This window comes from Theropithecus gelada, chromosome 14 (genome assembly GCF_003255815.1).
Source record: "Theropithecus gelada isolate Dixy chromosome 14, Tgel_1.0, whole genome shotgun sequence".
NCBI lineage: Eukaryota > Metazoa > Chordata > Mammalia > Primates > Cercopithecidae > Theropithecus > Theropithecus gelada.
Genome location: NC_037682.1, coordinates 53,336,463 through 53,353,720, shown reverse-complemented (window position 1 = coordinate 53,353,720; position 17,258 = coordinate 53,336,463). Strand labels below are relative to the sequence as shown.

General features: G+C 48.3%; 1 protein-coding gene across 17 annotated transcripts in view; it reads left to right on the top strand.

Moving 5' to 3' along the window:
* MICAL2 (microtubule associated monooxygenase, calponin and LIM domain containing 2) overlaps positions 1-17,258 on the top strand; it is a 152,100-nt gene that overhangs the window by 25,370 nt on the left and 109,472 nt on the right. For 6 of the 17 annotated variants that reach the window (XR_003115588.1, XR_003115585.1, XM_025356021.1 and 3 more), the window contains exon 2: positions 2,420-2,490. The exons of 7 other annotated variants lie outside the window; for them this stretch is intronic. The gene's annotated coding sequence lies outside the window, so the exon portion shown is untranslated. Of the gene's footprint in view, positions 1-2,419; positions 2,495-17,258 lie in introns of all 17 variants that reach the window. 4 more of the 17 variants (XR_003115589.1, XR_003115586.1, XM_025356022.1 and 1 more) reach the window with 1 other exon arrangement.

The following is a 17,258-nucleotide window of genomic DNA, read 5'->3' as shown; positions in this document are numbered from 1 at the left end:
CCTGTCCAAGTGCTGGGGTCCCTCAGGGAAGAACTTAGACTTGAAAAACATCCAAGAGGAAGGTTCCCGGAGTTCCTGTCACTTGGGCCTGTCATGTCCCACTTAATCTCACAGGAAACCTTCCCTGTATCACCCAAATCAGGCCCACGAGGGACCAGAGACCTCATGCTTCTTTGCTCGACACTGGCCTGATGGCAAGTCCAAGGAGAGACGGCATTTCTTCATGCTGGTTGATTACAAAGGAAAATATCGTGTCAGGGAATGAGCATGGGTGTGGACTCAGGCCAGCTCCATTGGTAGTCCCAGGGCTGCTGTGGTCTCTGCTCATTGAGACTTTGGGTGAGGTACTTTGCTGGGCCATGCCTCAGTTTCCCCCTCTGTAACGATACTGTACTACCTGTCTTACAGGGTTGCTGGGAGTATTAGCTGAGGTAGCAGTGTTAACTACCCAAGGCAATACCTGTGCACAGGTTAATCCCTCCCTCTTACAACAACTAAGTAGTTTTGTCGGTGTCTCTGAAAGTCAGGGTACCTGGAGCAGGGCCACTGAATGGGGTCCCAGGTGAGGAAATCACCAATTGTATCAAGTTCCTCATTTTACAGATGAAGGAACAGAGGCCCTGATGCTCAAAGGCCAGAAGGTATTGGACTCTAGGACCTTCTATTCGTTGGTGTTACAGGGAGCTCAAAGTGTATTTGGCTGTTGGTCAGACAGAGGGTACGAGTTGGTCCCTTGAGTGGCTGGACACTGTGCCCAGGCCTCTGTGAGCATCTGACTGGTGGTCAGCCCTTGTAGCCTGGTCCAGTCATACCTACCTCCAACCCACCATGAAGACAACCCAAGCAGAACCTTAGAGAGCCCCGTGTCCCTGCTGCTGGTCTCCACAATGCCCTAGCGTGGATAGGGACTTCTGTTCCTGAGATCTAGAAAGCATTGACAGGGTCCCTGGCTTCTGAAACTCCGGTTGGACCAATGATGCAATTCTGTACCAGGATGTCCAGCTCCCCACCCACGGCTCTCAGAAGCTCCCCTTGAGAAGCAGGGGGCAGACAAGTCAAGGCCTCTAGCCACTCTGACTTCTGGCTGGAAGCAGCAGCACAGAGCCTGCAGCTCAGGCTGATAGAATGTGGCCCAGGCAAGCCGGCCTGTTTGTCAGCTGGCACAGGCCCCGAGGGGTGTGGGCTTGATAATGATGATGATGGGCGGGCAGGGCTGCCGCTTCTGCCCAGGTGGCCGCCCTTGGAACTTGCCAGGCTCGCCCAGTGTGTGGGCCCACCAGGGCTATGCTCAGAGTTGATGTCCAGGACACCTTCCCCTCAGCTGGGTGGGAAAAACCATGAGCACTGGGGCAGCTGGTCCTGGGCTCCAATCCTGCCTTGCTCTGGGGCCTTGGCAAGTGCCGTCTGTTCTGCAAGCCTCTGTTTGCTGTCTGTGAGGAGCCACTGAGATAAAGCAGGTCGTCTCCACCCTTGATGGTTCCATGTGTGACCGGTACACAGCACTTCGTAGGCTCTCTCCCATTAACAGGTTGTGATTTCTGAACAGTGAATCGTATCCCATCTCCCAGCACTCTAATGATATGTGCTCTTTGTGTGCCAGAGAGAAAGAGAGAGAGTGTGTGTGTGTGTGTGAGAGTATATGTGTGTGTGTGTGGAGGCACCACTCTGTTGAGCAAAGTGCACGTATACCTCCCTGGAGTATGAGTATTGCCTCTTATAGATGTCAAATTTCACAACTGTGTTAGTTTTTGTCCCCTTGAGGTTACTTCTTAAATATTTTGATTTATTTTTTAATGTGGAGGTAAATCATTAGAAATATTTTATAACTCTGGGCTTTGTTTTCCAAACAGGTGTAGAGGTATGTTCTGCAGAAGCAATAGGATGTCATCAAATAATGTGGGTCGTCACTAGAAGCCAAGAGAATAATTGGTTTAGGAAACTCAGCCATGATCAGCTGGTGCACTTTCATAACTCCCTAGTTTACTCAGCGTTAGACAATGGGACCAGTTTCACACTGGGGACTTGTTATCAAGTTTTACACCTGCTTGATTTACTTTCATTGTGTATCATGCTTAGAAATTCTGACACTTTCTGTTTTTACTAAAGCAGCGAATAAAGCATTGTTTTCCAGATCCCTCCTACTCCTCAGCAAAGTCTTTGTGTAGAGATCTGATAAGCCCTTAGGGTGCCCTGACTGCAGCCAACAATAGAATTTGTTTAGCCATCTTGCTATGCCTTTCTTCATGTGCAAAACTTGTTGGAGCACAGAGAGAGATTCTCTGTCCATTTCCTCTTGCTGGGTGAAGTGTCCCACAAGGCAAAGTGCACAAGTATGCGCGACCTCTTGGAGGAGACTAGAAAGGAGGCGTAAGCTAAGATGATGTCACTGACATTAATTGTTGGGCTCTTGTTTTTAAAGGAACATGGCAACCTGTGTGTGTCTCATCCCAGAAAGAGAAGACTTTAACCACTGTGATGCCTGAGAATCCAGTGAGTAAGTCACAGTGGCAGATCTTGTTTACCATGGAGTAGCTTCTGGGGGCTGGTCCTAGGCTTAGGAAAGTGTGGGATGTTCCCACCATCCTGGGGCAGCTTGCCATGCCCAGGGCGCGCTGTTCCCTCTGAGTCAGCACCGCCTCCTCTGCACTCCCCTAGCACTGTGTTCATGCCTCAGATACACCACTGAGTTAAGGTTCGTTCATCTGCTTGTCCCACCTACCGGCTGAGGGAGCCTTGAGGGCAAGGAACCAGACTCTAGCTTTCCTGTCTGAGCCAGGCAGCAATTCTCGGCAGGTACAGTACCAGGCACATCACAGGGGACCAGCAGCTGTTTGTGGACTCAAGGAGTCTCACCCCTGAGGTTTGATCAGGGCTTTACGGTCCACAAAGCTTTATCACGGGCAGTGTTCCATGGGAACCTTGTGCCCTGGGTGGGGTGGTCATATTATCCTCGTTTATTTTATAGATGTGGAGGCTGGGGTCTGAGGAGTCGGATAGCCTGCCACAGGTGGTAGGCTAATAAGCGCCTAGGACTCAGGTCTTCTGTGTCTCAGGCTAGCCTGGTTTCTGTAATGTCAAACCTTATAATTAGAAAGGTTGTTTAGAGTAAACCCCTCATTGCCAAACAGGGAGACTGAGGCCTAGCCTGAAGATACTTTCTCAAGGTGACAGGACTCACTGGTGTCCAATGGAGAATCGAAATGCAGGCCCTGGACTTCCAGTCTGGCGTTTTGGCACCCCTCCTCCCTCCTCCTCTGCTCTGCTCCTGTATACAGCAATCAGAGAACATTTTGGGACCATAAATCTGTGTTTACAGGAGGGCAAATAACTCACAGAAAGCCATGAGTTAGAAGGAACATGGGGATGAATAAAACTCACCCTTCTCTCCGGGAGCTTCCCTGGACATGTGAGCCTTGGCAGGGCCTTGAAGAGGCTCAGTTTAGTTGTGGGAGGAGGGAGGATGAAGGTGAGTGTGAGGGGAGAGCATCAGGACCCAATCCAAGAAACCTGGGCATGGGTGGAGGCCCCAGCGGAGGGGCAGCCAGCGTGCATGTCAGGGCATTTGGCAGCTGGCCTGGTGGGCGCTGAGGGATCACGTGGGGTGAGGAGTCCACGGGAGTCCTGAATGGCAGGATGACAAGGGGTCGACTGGACCTCAGGGAAAGCTGCTCCAGGAGTTCTCATTCTTAGTCTCTGGGGAAAGACCCAGACAAAGAGCTGATTGGCCAGTCTGCCACAGCCTGAGAAACGGTCCCCTCTCTGGAGAAACAGAATACAGTTTGTCCACAGAGGAGGGTCGGGCGATGAACAGTAAATTCCAACGTTGTCTGAAATGTGTGTGGGGTGGGGAGTGTGAGCAGTTCTGGCTGGCTCAATCCTGTTGCCCTCAGATGAATTTTGGTTCTGCTCTGTTTCTGATTGAGCACATGTGCTGCTGTTCTCTCTTCCCCTTGGAATCTTGGGTCCCTCTTGGCTCATCCATTCAATCCAGGCTTGACCCAGGGCCAGGTGGGTCCTGGCTACTCTTCTGTGTTCACTCCACCTTTTCTTGCAACTTCCTGGACTTGAGGACTGGGACTGACTGCCAGCTTCATCTCCATTGGCAGGGTGAAACATAAAATCTCCCCAAATTACAGAGAATGTGATGCTTGCCAAATAGGTACCCCGGATTATTTGCCAAAGCATTCCCAAATTACACACTTCTCTGGGGCAGGGGAAGTGTGTCATGTTGTATCATGATTGTTTACACTTCATATTCTTTGCACTTTACGTTTTATAAAGGTCATTTCATCTTCATGATCAAGCAGGTGGACTTCTCCCATTTTACAGATGAGAAATTTGCCTTAAGCAGGCTTAACCTGCCCAAGGCAATGCAGCTGTCTAAGGGCTGAGCTGGGGCATGGCCCAGTCCTGCTGTTTATAAATTCCATGATGTCTCTCCTCTGCTAAACTCCAACCATAGTAAATCCCTGGAGGGCCTGAGACATAAGAGGAGCTCAGTAAACACTTGTGGAATGAGTGACTTTTGGCTCTTTTTTTTTTTGGCCACTCTTAACCATAAGTGGACCCTCTTTGGCAGCAAAGAGAACACTACGCTGTGGAATATTTGAGTTTCTTGCCATGATAAGGAACTGGTGAGCTGTCTTCTCACCCACCCTTACCTCTGGGAACTAGGTCACGCACACTGAATAATTAATTTCTTGACTTTTACTTGGAGCTTCCTCCTCCTGACGTTGAGATGATATGTTAGACACTGATCTATGAGAGGTCCTTGGCAGAAGCAGATCCTATTGTTTGTTGTCACAGACCTTCAGTGACCCATCTAATTGCCCATGAATAATACCTGTGGCCTAAACAGGTCAGCCTTCCAGGCAGTTCACTCATCTCCTCCTTCTACCCTTCCCCCACCAACCTTCTCTAGACTGAGGAAGAGGGACAGGTGTGTATTATCTTAGATATGCAGGGTTCTGTAGGGTCAAGGGAGCCTACCTCTTCCTTGTCACTGACCTCTGAACTTTTCCATATTTTTGTGGCAAGAGCTGGAGAAAGAACAAGAAAACCATGTCGAGATGGGAAAGAATTCATAGGCTCCGGAAGGCAGTTATCAAAATATCTGCTGGGTCTGCTCTTTTCCTAAGTGACACTTGGGTCATGTTTCTTAGAGTCTGCAAGGGATCCAGCTGGCCTCGTTAGATTCTTGAGGTCAACAGAATAGAGTAGACACAAGAGTGGGCTGAGACCAAGAGACCCATGTTCTGGTGTTGGCTGTCCACAGCTTAGCTATGTGGCCTTGGGCGAGTCATAGAACCTCAGCTGCCTTCAGATTTCTTATTCAGGAAGTCAGGGAGGGGTGGAAGTTTGGTGGCATCTTAAAGAAGTCTCCTTGACTTCTGTGGTCCTGGTCCTCAGTGCCTCTCTCAGTTTGTCCTTGTGATTAGCACTGTCTTCTCCTCCAGATCACCCCTCCTCCTCATGCGGTCAGATCTTGCTTCTGTAAGCACTTTCATCCTGACCTTTGTAGCTTTGCCATCTCTCCCGTGCCCCACCCTGAGTTATGCCAGAGTGCAGATAAGAACTCCCTGTTGCTGCCCTAGTCTCCTGCCAAGCAGCATGGGAGAGGACTCTAACCTGGTGAGATTGTTAGAGATCTAAGGAGTGAAAGTTGGTTGGTATCAGAGGAAAATGGGATTAAAGGTTGTTGGGATTTTCAAGTCCTTGATGCCCCAGGGTACCTGGATTGTACTGAGTTGTTTGATCAGAGGGTAGTCAATATGTTCTTAAGAATATGGCCCCAAGTTGGCCAACCCTTGTGATCAGGGGTGACCAGACACTTTGGAGAAATAAAGGGAATAGCATTGGTAGAAGGTTGCTCAGTGAGAGATGAGAGATATCTCAGATGAATAACCAACATGAAAAGGGGAAAGGCTAGGTCGGGAAGGTGGATTTGCCTCTAACATTTACAATTGTAAAATATTAAAGCTGAAAAGAACTATAGATCCTTTAATCCACTTCTCTCATTTATTAGTAAAGAAACTGAGGCCCAGAGACATGACTCGAACACACCCATAGAGCAAGCCGGTGATAGAAGTGAGACAGAAGCCAAGTCTCCTGATTCCCAGCAAGTGGCTCTCTCCACAGTTCCATGTTGCCTCCTCATGTGGGTTCAGCCACCGTGCCTTCCTCTTTTCTCCTCCACGCTGCACTTGAATGTCTCAGGTGTTAGCAGGGCCCCCACTGCTCCTACCTCATTGTTTATCAAGGCCTAATAAAACCTGGGTGCAACAGCATGGAGAGGTTTAGGCTTCTCATGTGCAGGCTGTTTTGATTTGTACTTAGTGACTTAACACTGTTGAGTTGCCATTATTCTGTTTTATGATGTGTTTTGGGGTGAAAGATTAATTCAAGACAGGAAATGAAGGCTATATGATGGCCCAGCCTTAGCAGCAGTATCCTCCTGTGAGTTTGCCATTCAAATCAAAATCACATGAGCATTGTTGCTAAGCAGGCCTTGTGAGAACCTCCAGCGAAGGGCATGGATTACACTCTCGCTGGCTCTGAGAGGGGCTCTTTCTGTCAGAGGCTGGCCATCCTGTCACTATGCTGATGGCACATAAACCAGAATGGAAGCCACTCACTTTTTCTGTAGAACTCCATTTGACCCAACACTTCCTGCTGAGCTCAAGGAAATGCATCTTGAGCACTTTGCATTGGGCAAGCACGAGGTTTACATATATTACCTTGTTTTTCCTCATAGCAGCTCTCTGAGAGGTAGGCATGTCTATCTGTTTTATTGGGGAGAAAACTGAGACAGTTACAGGTTAAATAACTTGTCCCTGCCCACGAGGGCCAGGACTCAAACACGGGGTATCTGACTCTAAAGCCTTTCCTGGCTCCACATTTCACATGGCTCTCTGCACACAGAAGGGAGGGCTGGGGAAACATAGGCAAGGCATTGACTGAAGTGTCAAACATTTAATACGGGACTTCCAAATGCCAGGTCCTGGGCTTGGTTCTTGGGATGCAAAAGTGAGTAAGACCAGTCCCTTTACTCCTAGGACTTGTGACCTGGCCTGTGGTGGCACAGATGTATATGATGACATTCATAGCTCCCTTATCAGCATTATAAAGAGCCATACCAAGTGCTCTGGAAGCACTGAGAGGAGAGCAGCACACAGGGAAGACTGCACCAAGGAGGGGCTGTGAGACTTGGGTACTGAAGGATGATCAGGAGGTTGCCAGGCAGAAAAGGAGGCAGAGAGTTCTCCAAGGAAACTGGGTGGTAGTGTGAAAGGGCCTGATTTGGTGTTTGGAAGTAAGGAGGAGTAGTGTGCATACTTTCTTCTTAGCTGAGGGTACAAGGAATGAGACATTCAGTTGAGAGATAAGCTCTGAAGTGAGAGAGGAGGGGAGTTCAGAAGTAGACTGTCCAGGGCTTTGCAAAACACTTGCTGCTAGGTGAGATTTATTGAAAGAAACATTAGCAGAGACCAGGAAATCTTCTCCAAATATGAATTCTCCAGCTGTCTGATGGATGTTTCTGTACAGAGAAAGGAACTTCTGCTGGGGGCTCATTTTCAGAGCGTTTGTGTAGGTTTTCTGCATTTTGTGTCTCACACATGAGTGGAAGTGATTATTGATGGGGCAAAGTGAATGGAGTGGGACAGGCCACACCAACAGTTCATATTTAAAATGTCTCAGATTCCTCTTGCCAGATAAGCTGATAGCAAACACCCTTGTGAGTTCCTGCGTAGACTGACTCTCCAGGGATCGTTTTGCATTCCAGACAGGGTCACACAATATTTCTGCAGGAGCTGGGGCTCTAGGGTGAGAAAGCTACTTAAAAATAAAGACCAACAACAAATATAGTTGTTTCTAAGGATGACATTTGCAAGGCAAAAGTATCCAGGAAGTAGATTATTTGTCATGAGGGTGAGCCAGAATTTTTAAAAATATCAGATCATTAGAGTGGAAGGAATAATGGTGGAGAGAGAGAGAGGAAGAGAGAGAGCTCCAGGAACTCTTGTCTCCTGGGTGTGGTTGTCCCTGCACACCCCCACTTTAGTGAATACCTTGCTGAGGTCTGCCCCAGGAAATGAGTTTCGAAAACTGAACTTTGAGCCTGAATTGTCTTCTGTGGAGAAGAGCAGACCAATAAACAGAGAGTGATTTGGAGTCTAAGACTTCTTGGTCTTCCATCAACAGTCCCTATCTGCTGCCCTTGGGTTTTGGATCTTTATGAGAAAAGAAAAAAATCTTTTTTGGAACAGTTGGGGCTTATTTTAGTAAACATGTTTTTTAGAGCATGAGCCCAAATACCAAGGAAAGAGTCCAATGTCTTTATTCAGCCAACAGAAATGTATTCATCAGGATGATGAGAGCCCGTCTCCCTCCTACCAGGGAAAAGTCACTAGCCGGGCCATACCTTTGGGGCTCCCCTCCCCTGCGGCTTCTGGATGTTGGAGTTTGGGGCTGGTAAGGGACATTTTGACCCCCTGAATGGTCAAGGACCTTTCTGGGCCCTGGAACCTATGACCCGGCCTCTCTGAGCTCTCAGGAACGTGGCCTCTGAGTGTGGCCTGGAGAGGCAGCGTTCTTCCCCCAGCCTGTCCCACACAGGTCTGCGTTGCTCTCAATGTAGCGATGAGCTACACTGCTCATGACTCTACATTGCAATGGTTCTGCAGCCTCCGAGCCATTACCAAATAGGCAAATGTTAAAGGGCTTTCAAACCTCAGTGCTCGTGCGCCTAGTCCAGGGAGGTGAAACACAACCTGTCAGACAAATAACCTCCTCCTGTCAGTTCAGCAATTGAATGTAAGCTAGAGACTGGTTCTACCCTGTCTTCTCAGACATGCATTTCTGCACTTGCCATCTGTAACCTTACTTGGCTTTATAGACATTTGGGGAGAAGTTCCTGGGAGACTTCAGTTCCTCTGTACAGTAGAGGATTGGGTCAGAACTGTCCTGATCTTTCAGTTCTGTTCAGATGTCTGAACTGCCTTCTGATAGCGGCATATTTTCCCTGGGCAGAGAGCTCCTCTCAGGCCACATCCTGATGAAGGAAGGAATCCTTTCTCAGAGCTGTCTCACCCTGCCAGTTTCTGGTCTGTTCACTCTCCTGAGGTTGTACCTAAGAACTGTCAAGCTGGGTTCATGCAGTACATTGCCTGGCACATGGTAATCAATGTTGAATGAATGAATGAATGACTAGCAAGGAAATTCTTCTGTTTTCCAGCAGAACAAAATGGAAGTGAACAGGCCTCAGACTATGTGGCCTGCATGCTGTCAGGACCCAGCATGCACTTCAGAAAAGACCCCTTTGGTTATTGGCGCAAAGGAAGTTACCTGATAAAGACACCTTCTAGCCAGGACCTGGAAAGACAGATGATGTTTAATCACATCACCTCAAGATGAGGAGTCCTGTTTTCAGGGCTTAAAACGAACAAACATCAATAGCAACAATGAACCACTGGGAATGCTGGCCCTGGAGAAAGCAGGGGAAATCTTTCTGCTGGCAACCCCTGCAAACCTAGCCAACCCCAGCTGGCCGAATGTCCCATGCTTGGACAGGTCTCCCAGGAACCTCATGATGGGGCTCTTCCTTTGTCATGCTGCCTCTCTACAGCACAGGTGATTTTACATCTAAATCTTAGATCCTGACTTCCCAGGTGTATTGACATTTTGGTAGGCTTTGAATAGCCCATTAGTTATTTCTGACTCAGGCAGGGCTCACCTGTCTGTGCAAGTGTATACACCTGCTTATAAAGGCTGAATGCAGTGTACAGGCCCTTGTGCAGACTCTAGGGTGAGGGACGTGGCCAGCTGGACTGCCAGTTGGGTGAACGGCCCCATGAAAGGAGTGCACAAGCATCTCAGAGGCCAGCAGACTACTGAGAGGCAGGAAGGTGTTATTTGTGTTGTTAATAACATTAATGACGATATAAGCAAGAAAGCTTCTGTAATTGTATATCAGGAAATTAATCCTGAAATTGGTAGTCTGTAATTCAGATGAAAAATTTAGAGCTCTTTTAAGTGAACTCTAAAGGTGCTACCGTGGAAGCAGTTCCTTCCCTCCGGAGCCAGATTTCTACTCGTAAGCATTCATTCATTCAACAAACGTACCGCCTGCTGGGAGCAGGCACCACATTGGCACTGGAATTATAAAGATGAAGATCAGTCAACAGCTTATCAATGAGTGAATTAGCTATAAAAGACCATAATCCAGAAATCATTTGAATCTTAAATATTAGTTATCAACTGAGAACCCAGAGCTGGGGTGAATACTCTGGGAAATAGAAAATAAATGAAAAATATCAGCCTTTCCTTAAGGTTACACTTAGATTGTCCAGACAAAATTACTGCACAGAAGACATGATAGGTTCAAGGCTAAAGGAAAAGCCAAATGGCGTGATCTGTGACCTCTGTGTGGGAACTCTCTGTCTCCCCCGTTTCTCAGAAGATGGGAAGAAGCATCTTATTCCTTTGGCATCCACGGCACCTAGCAAGGCCCCGGTCACAATATAGGTTATCAGTAAATTGAATGAATGGAATCGAATGTGGCTAGTGGTTCCCGAAGTTGGCTGATCAACAGAATTCCCTGGGGAGTTAAAAGCATCTTTACCTCTTGGCCCTCAGGCTGCAGGGATTCTGTTTGGGAACAGGCCCAGGAAACTGAGTTTTCGTAGACCTCCTGGGCAAATCTGCCTGACAGCCAGGTTTGGTGAGGTCAGGCGTAGACTCTGAGTTAGAAGAACACAGGTGGGTAAGGGACGGGGTGGCGGAGGGCTTTTGAACCTGAATGCTCCAGCCAATCCCTTAAGATCCTGCCCTGGTGCCACGTTCTCAGGGAGCTTCTCTCAGGTGCGGAGTCACTCCATCTTCCAGCTCGGCATCCACATGTCTTGGCACTCACCTCCCCGGCAGCTCTTACCAATAACTGTGAGTTTGTTTGGATTTCCTGAATAGACTGTGAAGCTCCTAGGGGGCACAGCTCGTGGTAGGTTTTCAGTCAGCACCATGGAGCTGACTGGGCTTCAGAGGATGGGTTAGGTTTGAGCAGGGGCAGAAGTAAGGCAGAGACCTGATGTGAGGGCAGCCACAGGGTAAGCCTGGATGCCTTTGGGATTGAGCCTAACAAGGAAGAGGGGGCTGCATGATGGTGAGTGGGAACCCACTGAGCCTGGCGGGAGGGCTTGGACTTGTAAAAGGGCTGTAGGGAACCTTGAGAGCTTTATGAACAGGATAAAGGAGAAGCTAGTGAGTTGGGAAGCGGGAGATCAGTGAGGAGGCCCATGGTAGCTCAGGTCAGAGCTGGCCAGGCCCTGGATGAAGTGGCAGGGTTGTCGACAAAGGGCAGCCACACTCTAGCCACTACATACCCTGAATTGTGTGTGATACTCTTGATTTGATTGTATCTACCAGCAGTGGTTATTGAGCACCCACCATTGCCAGGGGCACGGGCACCAGGCCCTGGGGCTTGCAGCCTTCAGCTTCAGAGCACACAGTCAGGTGAGGTAGGAGGGGCCACAAGTAGATCAATGCAAGGGTATGTGCAAAGCTATCCTACAAACTTCCCCAGAGTACAGTGTGGAAAAGGGGGCCCGGGGAGGGCAAAATAATGCTTCAAAGAAGAACAGTGCAGCTAAGGATGCAGCCCAGCCAGGCGTCACTGTGTTTCATCCTGAAGTCACCCCATGGGTCAGGACTGTTATTATACCCATTTTATGGATGAAGAAACTGAGGTTCAAAGAGGTTAGGCAACTCCTCCAGGCTCACACACCTAGTAAATGGTGGGTTGGGTTTGGTGACCAGTCTGCCTGACTCCAGAGTCCAAACTGGGACCTGTGACACTCTGCTGCCTTTGATGTTTCAGCCCTAAAGACCACTGGGTTTTCACAGGTGAACAGAGTCCAGATAGGCATTCCAGATAGAGGGATCAGCATCAGCAAAGGCATGTGGGTGGAAGTGTGTCGGAGTGCAGTTTATTGGGAAACTGCAAATGGTTCCTGATTCTAGAGTATGAGGGGGCGGGAAAGTGATGAGAGGAGAGACTGGAGGGGTGGGCTAGGGCTAGATCATGAAGGTAGTTTTTGTTTTGCTCCATTAAGATGTTTGGACTTCACCCTGCATATTGTCAGGGAGCTGTTGAAGGATTTTGAACAGGAATGGAACCTGACCAAGTGCACATTTTTTAAATAAAGATCTCTCTGGCAACAGTTTGAGGACTAGGCTGGTGGATTGGAGGGAGGTGAATCTGGAGGCAGGAAAGGTATTGAGGAGGAGATTTTGAGTGTTCCAGGTGACAGCAGGTGGAGACCTGACCCTTCTAGGAAGGATGGGAGGCAGCAAATGGGGCTGTTGAAGAGGCAGGACTTGGTGACTGGCTGGCTCTGCAAGATGAGGGAAAAGGGGCAGAGAAATTTGACTCCAAGGATTTGGCCACAGAGTCAGGATGGTGCTGCTCACTGAGGTTGGGGCTGCAGGAGAAGGAACAGGTGGGGTTGGAAGGGAAATTGGCCACACGTGAGGTCTCTAAAAGCTAGTGAGAGGAGAATGTCCAATTGTTGGTGACACAGGGGCCTGAAATGCAGCAGGGAGCTGCGTGGTGCAAGTACAGCCTGCAGAGACATGAGGACACAGATACTGGTTGAACTGTAGGAGTGTGGTAGTCCATGAGAGTGAAGACCAGAACCTTCATTTTCAGGGGCAGTTAGAGAGGGGTCTGCCCTCTCTATGGGGCCTCAAGATAAGGTCCCATAAGTGGCAGTTGCATTTAGCAGCAGTTGGTGGTGACGTTGGCCTGATGCACCGGGTGGCCTGTGAGAAGAAACCAGATTGTGGTGGTTCGATGGATGAGTGGGAGGTGAGGAAGTGCACATTGCACGGCTGGACTATTTTATCAGGAAACCTAGGCTGTGAGGGGAAGAAAGAAGGTTGCTATTTGTTTTCTCCCATAAAAGCAAATATAGATCTAACTGGTTGGATTTGTGCTCATTTTGGGGAATGACTTCGTATTGATAAATTCACAAATCAGAGAAACAAAAATAAACTTTTGTTGAGCAATGAACTTTTTCTAAGGGTGTTTGAGAAAAATGAGGTCAAATGGTACAGTTCTTCTGAACGGGGGATTGGCCCAGGAGGTCAAGGCTGCAGTGAGCCGTGATCGTACCACTGCTCTCCAACCTGGGCAACAGAGTGAGATCCTGTCTGAAAAAACAAACAAAAACAATGCACACAAAAAACAGGGGATCTTTGGGGGACAGACTCCACCAGCTATAGCTGGGCTGTGAGCTGCTCTGGGTGGGACAGCTCTGCAGTCATCCTGGGCTCCAGCTGCTGTGCCATGCACACAGTGAACAGGCATAGAGAAATCCTTTTCAAGTTCACTTGGCTGCGACTTCGATATGTCTTCGCCAGCATCCCTCTGTATCCTCCAGACTGGTATCAAGTCCCAAAGGCCTAATTTCAGCCAGTCAGGAGACATAGTGCCATTTAGATACAAAGGTTCCCCTGGAGAGTGCCTTTAAGAGGGTGCTGGGCAAAGACTTGGTGGAAAATCTGTTTTTAGCTGTCTTACTATAAGAGAGAGTTGGTTAAGGTGAGGATGAGCTACCCTCACCTTTTATGTGAAAATGCATCAATTTCTGCCTTGGTTTGGCTTGGGCTACCTAGAGCTTGAGGTGGTAGGAATTATCCCCACGCAGCTTCCCGGGAACTGATGCTTATTGAGCTCATCTGTGGACCCAGCGCTGTGAGAGACCCCTCCATGTAATTTTCACAGGAACTCTATGTTGTTTATGACTTGCTCAAAGGAGCACTTAGTGACTCAGAAGCCCATGTTCTTTCCACCACATCACACTGGCTTCCAGGGACTCAAGAGCTGAGTGCCCCGGGGGTGTTTCTGAAACCAAGGAAATTAACTAGCTTATCTGTTCTAGTCTCCTGTCTTATGCTATTTGCAAATAGGGAAAAGATGTCTTTTTCAAGATAGGGTGTATATGTGTGAGTGCCTACGTAGAGGGGTGGGCAGGCTTATTTCCGGGGGTCAGGCAACTTTTGCAGGACACTGAGGTACTAATAGAAGGTAAGATGTAAAATGACAGACCTGGTTGTTATTGGAAGTTGGCCTGCAACAGTGGGGTAAGAGACATCTTAATTCCCATGTGGTTGACCTTCACATTGGGAAGGAATGCCTTCTGATCCAGGCCAAATTTGACATACCCACTACTAACACCTACTGTATTAGCTAGGGTAATGCTTCCTGCCTAAGAAATAAGTTCCCAGTTCTCAGTGACTTCACATACTGCACATTATAGCTCACATATGTAAAGTCCAAAACATGTGTTCTGGTCAAAGAGGGCTTTCCCCCATGCAGGCATCCAGGGGACTGGGTCCCTTCCTTCTTGTGGCTCACCATCTTCAACACGCAGTTTCCAAGGTCTTTGTGCCCTGACAGAAGTAGAAAAGGCACGAAAAATCACTATGGGGGATTCTTATGGGTCGGTCTTAGAAGAGGCATTCGCCGCTCCTGCTCGGATTCCATGACTTAGAACCTGATCACCTGGGCTCACAGCTGCAAGCAAGGGTCCAGGAGGAAGGAGCAGTCCAGCTGGTGGTGAGCTAGCTCATCTCCACGACACCCACCAACGCTCCAAAGACACCTCTCAGCTGAGCTTTCACTGGTGGATTAGATGCTGTTCTCATTTGATCTATAGATCCTAGCATTTTGGAGTTTGATGAGGTTAGGAGAGTATCATGAATCAAAGGTCTTAGCTGGGCGTGGTGGCTCATGCCTGTAATTCCAGCACTTTGGGAGGCCGAGGAGGGTGGATCACTTGAGGTCAGGAGTTTGAGACCAGCCTGGCCAACATGGTGAAACCCCGTCTCTACTAAAAATACAAAAAAAAAAAAAAAAGAAAAAATTAACCGGGCCTGGTGGGAGGCACCTGTAATCCCAGCTACTTGGGAGGCTGAGGCAGGAGAATCGCTTGAACCCAAGAGGTGGAGGTTGCAGGGAGCCAAGATTGCACCACTGCACTCCAACCTGGGTGACAGAGCGAGACTCTGCCTCAAAAAAAAAAAAAAAAAAAAAAAAAAAGAATAAAAAGATTCAAAGGTCTAGACCAGAGACTACATCCCTGATGTGGTGTGCAAGACAGTAGTGCTTGTGTGCCTGTGGCCCCATCTGCTTTATGTGGGAGCAACATGGGTATGCTTATTTAGGGTGCCACCCACTCTGTGTAGGAATTGTTGGAACACAGGGTCTGAGTGTTCTTCCTGGGTAGGGCGATGTATGCTAGGCTCTGAGAGCTAAGATCAGGGAGCTGGTGCCCAACCTTCCCTGGGGCACTGAAGGATATCTCACAGGTGCCGAGTGGTGGGGGAGGAGTGTACCTGTGGTGAGTCTGGGGAAGACAGAATAGGAGATAAAAATGGGGAACTTGGCAAGGCTGAGCCTTGGTGGCCTTCCTGAGGTCAAATGAGATTTGGAAAGAATAAGAGAAGCCTAGATGACTTTTTAAAAAAGATAAAAATTATTTCATTGAACCAATAAAAAACAGCAAATGTCTTTCATTGACCTAATGATTTGTTTATTGTATTTTAACTCAAAAGTATTTCAGAAAGTTAGCAAGATTTTTAATTAGACCACAGATTCTATTCCCTGGCCTTGGGCCGCTCCCACTTATGGGAGGTGGTGATGGTGGTAGTGGTGGTAGGGGTTTTTTTTGTTTGCATTTTAGTTTTGTGGTAAAATTTACGTAACATAAAATTTATCATTTGAACCTTTTGTTTGTTTGTTTGTTTTGAGGCAGGCTCTTGTTCTAGTCATGCAGGCTGGAGTGCAGTGGCATGATCATGGCTTACAGCAGCCTCGACCTCCTGGGCCCAAGCAATCCTCTCACCTCAGCTCCCCAAGTACCACAAGTGGGACCACAGACGCACCCAACCACACCCGGCTAATTTTTCTTTGTTTTTTGTAGAGACAGAGTCTCACTGTGTTGCCCAGGCTGGTCTTGAACTCCTGGACTCAAGCGATCCTCCCACCTTTGCCTCCCAAAGAGCAGGAATTATAGGCATGAACCACTATGCCTGGCCCATTTGAACTATTTTTAAGTGTGAGATTTAATGGTATTAAGTACATTCATGTTGCTATGCAGCCATCACTACCATCCTTCCACAGAATAAACTGAAAGTTGGCACTTCTTTTTTATTTTTTTGAGATGGAGTCTCATTCTGTCACCCAGGCTGGAGTGCAGTGGCACAATCTTGGCTGACTGCAACCTCCACCTCCCAGGTTTAAGTGATTCTCTTGCCTCAGCCTCCTCAGTAGCTGGAATTACACGCATGTTGCCACCACACCTGGCTAATTTTTGTATTTTTGGTGGAGACAGGGTTTCACCATGTCGGTCAGGTGGTCTCAAACTCCTGACCTTGAGTCTGTACCTATTTAATAATAACTCTCTGTTCCCCACTTCCCCCAGGCCCTGGTAACCACCATTCTACTTTCTGTCTCTATGAATTTGTTTATTGTGGGCACCCCTCACTGTTAGTTTTGAGATAGGCTGGCCTCCTAGAAATTGGGATTCACAGTTCACAGTTTTCCTGGGCACCCAATGTGGTACCAAGATGATTCAGGTCACATGCAGAAGCGTCTGCAAAGTTTTTGGTGGTAAGATGAGCTCTGCGTGTGGGATAAGATGTACATTATTTTGTCAACCAGGTACACAGGTTTCCTTCTTGGGGACTTCACCAGCAGGGGATCCTGCAGGCACAGCTGAGATTTGAGTCGGAGGCAATGCCTTCCCCATTCTGCTCTGGAATGTGGGTGGAAGAGCGTGGGCTCTGGAAGACACCTGCTGCACTGGACGCAAGGGCCCTGTAGTCCCTCGAGTGGAGTGGCTAGAAGGAACACAGCCTTGGGGGACTTGGCCCTGACCTGTCAACATTTAAGCTAATTCCTTAAATTAGCACAATGTCAGTGTTTCATGCAGGATGACCCTTTCTGTTTTGGAGAAAGATCACATTGCTAGTGCTGTGTAGCCACGAAGGGCCCAGGCCCTGAGTTCCACCCAGCCCTGAGCACTTGTTAGGCCTGGAGAAGATAAGATACAGGAGGCCCACCTCCTGTTGTTAAGATGGACAGTCAGGGAGAGAAGACTCCTGGCCTTGGAATATGTATGTGAGAGGGGCTGTAAAAGTCATGCATGTTCCTGGTAGAAACTTTGGGAAATACAGAAAAGTATAGAGTAAGAGTATAC